We start from the raw sequence: 5325 nt of genomic DNA, 5'->3' as shown, positions 1-5325 counted from the left end.
GGACGCGTCCGGTCATGCTTGACCGGACCCTGCCAGCGTCCGGTCACTCAGTGACTTTTCTCTGTGCTACCCAACAACAGGACCGGACCCTAGACCTCAGCGTCCAGTCAGTCCAAGACCCAGTGTCCGGTCGATGACCGACGCTGGCGTCTACGCTGCCACACTTGACCGAACGCGCCGGTCCCTCTGAGACCAGCGTCTGGTCACCTTGTGACCAGCGAGACTAACTCTTTTTCACCTCTAACTTCTTCACCCTTGCTCAAATGTGCCAATCACCAAGTGTATCACCTTGTGCACATGTGTTAGCATATTTTCACAAACATTTTCAAGGATGTTAGCATTCCACTAGATCCTAAATGCATATGCAATGAGTTAGAGCATCTAGTGGCACTTTGATAACCACATTCCGATATGAATTTCACCCCTCTTAATAGTACGGCTATCAAACCTAAATGTGATCACACTCTCTAAGTGTCTTGATCACCAAAATAAAATAGCTCCTATGGTTTATCCCTTTGCCTTGAGCTTTTTATTTTTCTCTTTCTTTTTTCCAAGTCCAAGCACTTGATCATCATCATGGCATCATCATCATCATGCTATGATCTTCATTTACTTCACCACTTGGAGTGTGCTACCTATCTCATGATCACTTGATAAACTAGGTTAGCACTTAGGGTTTCATCAATTCACCAAAACCAAACTAGAGCTTTCAATCTCCCCCTTTTTGGTAATTGATGACAACCCTTTCACAAAGATATGAATTGAAATTCAATTGAATCAATGTTGCTTGCCCAAGCATATTTACCATGTGTAAAAGGATATGACAAGTTTCATGAACTCCATATGGTAGCAATTGCTCCCCCTACATATGTGCTAAGAGTTTGGATTGTAGCTTGCACATATGCTTAGATAGGAAATATAGGAGACAATGTCTACCAAATGATGCTAAGGTATAAAAGATGGACCTTTGAAGCGTGATACCAATCGGAGTGCACCATTATACCATCCTTAGCACCGTGGTTAGCTCTATACCACTTGGACACATACTTTGAAAAGATACCACTTGTAAAAACTTACTTGGAAATGAAAGTTATCTAGTGATTTCATTTCATCATTCAATCTTACAACTAGCATACATCACACAAGCATGGATGTTGAAATTTAAAACTTATGCCATGCAAGCAAACAAATATATGAAATGCACATTCAAATGCACCATACAAGTTCATGAGCTTGCTCCCCCTACTTGTGTGCTCAAAATTTTAATTGATCCCTTTTCTTTGTCATATCTCTCCCCATATGTCAAACTCTCCCCCTATTACTTATATCTTTGTTTCTCTCTCCCTTTGTCATCAATGACCACAAAGACTTAAATTATAGATAGGTTGACATTTATCAATGTCAATCAATGGGGTGAGGATCATATTCCCAAATTTGGTCCAATCTAGATCATTTGCCAAAGATATTTAACTCGGTTTGATCCAAGGACAAGCTTCTTCACACCTCCAAATAAGGGTTATCTTGTACCATGTTGAGTTAAACACTTAGAGCTCATTTTCTAGATCAAACACTAGGTTTACAAGCCCATAAACATGTCATATGCTATCACTAGATCAAGTCAAGCATAGAAGCAATATTGATACCATATAAACATCAAAATCATTTGATTTTCATGTATGAGCCTAATAAAATGGAGAGATGACTAGATGCACTAAACATGTCCTTAGCAAGGATGTATGTCATGCCAATCATCTTTTACCTTGGATTGCTCGAAGGAGAGGCATGTCATATGAGTGGGGGGTGTATCAACACATATTTGAGAAATCCAATATGTTCAACTCATTCCTTAGCTTGTAAAACCTTTTCTCATCCAATGGCTTGGTGAATATATTGGCAAGTTGATCTTCGGTGCCTACACTCTCAATGCAAATATCCCCCTTTTGTTGGTGATCTCTTATGAAATAGTGGCGGACATCAATGTGCTTTGTTCTTGCATGTTGAACCGGATTGTTGGTCAACTTGATTGCACTCTCATTGTCACATAGCAATGGCACTTTCTTGAACTTGATTCCAAAATCACTCAAAGTGGCCTTCATCTAAAGTACTTGTGCACAACAACTACCGGCAGATATGTATTCGGCTTCAGCGGTTGATAATGCAACACTATTTTGCTTCTTTGATGACCATGAAACAAGTGATCTTCCCAACAATTGACATGTACCCGAGGTGCTCTTCCTTTCAACCTTGCATCCCGCATAATCCGAGTCAGAGTAACCAACTAGCTTAAACTTTGCTCCTTTGGGATACCACAAACCAATATTTGGTGTATGCTTCAAGTACCTCAATATCCTCTTTGTAGCCTTCAAATGACTTTCTCTTGGCGAGGCTTGAAATCTTGCACACATGCATACACTAAACATGACATCCGGCCTTGATGCGGTCACATAAAGTAGGCTTCCAATTATAGTTCGATACAATTTTTGATCCACTATGTTGCCACTTGCATCACTATCCAAGTTACCATTTGTTCCCATTGATGTGCTAATGACTTTGCTATCACTCATGTCAAACTTCTTGATCATGTCCTTGATATACTTGCCTTGACTCACAAATGTGCCATTCTTCAATTGCTTGATTTGAAGACCAAGGAAGTAACTCAACTCTCCAATCATGGACATCTCAAACTCATTAGTCATCATCTTTCCAAACTCATCACAAAAGTCTTGATTGGTTGATCCAAATATGATGTCATCAACATAGATTTGCAACACAAACAAGTATTTGCCAATCTTCTTGATGAAAAGGGTGGTGTCAACCTTGCCCATCATGAACCCTTTAGAGAGTAGGAAGTCCCTCAATCTCTCATACCATGCTCTAGGTGCTTGCTTCAAGCCATACAATGCCTTCTTCAACTTGTACACATGGTCGGGCTTCTTATCATCTTCAAAACCGAGAGGTTGCTCAACATATACTTCTTCATTGATGTAACCATTGAGAAATGCACTCTTAACATCCATTTGATAGAGCTTGATGTTGTGGGCACAAGCATAGGCTAGCAAGATTCTAATTGCTTCCAATCTAGCAATCGGGCATATGTTTCTCCAAAGTCAAGACCTTCAACTTATGTATAGCCTTGTGCTACCAATCTTGCTTTGTTCCTTACTACTATCCCATCTTGATCTTGCTTGTTTCTAAAGACCCATTTGGTTCCAATCACATTGTGTCCCTTTGGTCTTTCTACCAACTCCCATACTTGATTTCTTATGAAGTTATTCAATTCTTCATGCATAGCATTTACCCAATCAACATCCTTCAATGCTTCATCTATCTTCTTTGGTTCAGTGGATGACACAAATGAGAAATGCTCACAAAATGAAGCCAATCTTGATCTAGTTTGCACACCTCTTGAAATATCACCAATGATAGTGTCTAATGGATGATCCCTTACAACATTGGTTGGTTGGAGGATTAGAACTTGATTGCTTGCACTTGCTTGATCATTGGGTTGAGATGATGTACTAGCCACTTGATCTTGTTCATTATCATGAGATCCACTTGCACTAACTTGATTTGTATCATCTTGCACATTTGAGTTAGAGAGCACTTGTACTTGATCATCTTCATCATCATTCACTTGCCTAGGCCTCAATTCACCAACATTCATGTTCTTCATGGCATTTGAAAGTTGAATGCCTCTAACATCTTCCAAGTTCTAATTCTCTACTTGTGAACCCTTGGTTTCATCAAATTCAACATCATGAACTTCCTCAAGAGTACCACTATCCAAATTCCAAACTCTATATGCTTTGCTTGTAGTGGAATAACCAAGTAGAAATCCTTCATCACATTTCTTGTCAAACTTGCCCAATCTAGTGTCTTTCTTCAAGATATAGCATTTGTAACCAAAGACCCAAAAATATACAATATTGGGCTTTCTACCATTCAAGAGCTCATATGGTGTCTTCTCTTTCAATGGGTGACAATAGAGGCGGTTGCTACAATAGCAAGCCGTGTTGATAGCTTTGCCCCAAAAAGATTGACTCACATTGTACTCACTAAGCATAGACCTTGCCATATCAATAAGTGTTCTATTCTTCCTCTCAACAAGGCCATTTGATTGTGGAGTATACTTGGCCGAGAATTGATGTCTAATTATAAATTCATCACACAACTCATCAATTCTAGTGTTCTTGAACTCACTACCATTGTCACTTCTCACTCTCTTGATGGTTGTTTCAAACTCATTGTGAATGCCCTTGACAAATGATTTGAATGTTGCAAACACATCACTTTTGTCCACTAGAAAGAATACCCAAGTGTATCTAGTATAATCATCCACAATCACAAAGCCATATTTGTTACCACCGATGCTAGTGTATTGTGTTGGCCCAAACAGATCCATATGCAACAGCTTAAATGCTTTACTAGTGCTCATCATGCTTTTCTTGGGATTGGTGTTTCCAACTTGTTTTCTGGCTTGACAAGAGCTACAAAGCTTATCCTTTTCAAACACAATATCTTTCAAGCCTCTAACCAAGTCATGCGTAACCAATCTATTCAATTGTTTCATTCCAACATGACCAAGCCTTCGCCTTCCATGCCATAACCAACCCATGCTAGACTTAGTGAACAAGCATGTAGATAATCTAGCTTCACTAGCATTGAAATCAACCAAGTATAGATTCTCATATCTAAAGCCTTTGAAGATCAAGTTAGAGCCATCTACACTTATGATCTCTACATCATCTACCCCAAATATGCATTTGAATCCAAGATCACACAATTGAGCCACGGATAGCAAATTGAAGTTCAAGCTCTCTACTAGCAACACATTGGATATGCTCATGTCATTGGATATTGCAATCTTACCAAGTCCTTTGACCCTGCCTTTGCCATTGTCACCAAATGTAATACTATCATAACCATCATTGCCATTGGTGTTGATTGAGTTGAACATTCTTGCATCACCGGTCATGTGTTGAGTGCACCCACTATCAAGAACCCAATGCCTTCCTCTGGCTTTGTAATTAACCTACAAAAGAAGATCAATTCTTTTTAGGTACCCAAACTTGCTTGGGTCCTTGAACGTTAGTCACTAAGCTCTTTGGTACCCAAATGGCTTTCTTCTTTGAGCCCATCCATGGTTTACCAATGAACTTAGCCTTCATACCATTTGTACCCTTAGTAAGCATATAGCATGAATTAAGCTTTATGAAGGATACATTAGCATTTTTGCTCTACGTGACCCACTTGCTTGCAACTAGTGTAAAACCGACCATTGTTCTTCACAAAACTAGTCTTGTTAGGAGCAAAGGCCACCTTACC

The sequence above is a fragment of the Miscanthus floridulus genome, chromosome 15 (genome assembly GCF_019320115.1).
Source record: "Miscanthus floridulus cultivar M001 chromosome 15, ASM1932011v1, whole genome shotgun sequence".
Classification (NCBI taxonomy): domain Eukaryota; kingdom Viridiplantae; phylum Streptophyta; class Magnoliopsida; order Poales; family Poaceae; genus Miscanthus; species Miscanthus floridulus.
The sequence above is the reverse complement of the archived record's forward strand: the minus strand, read 5'-3'. Positions refer to the sequence as shown.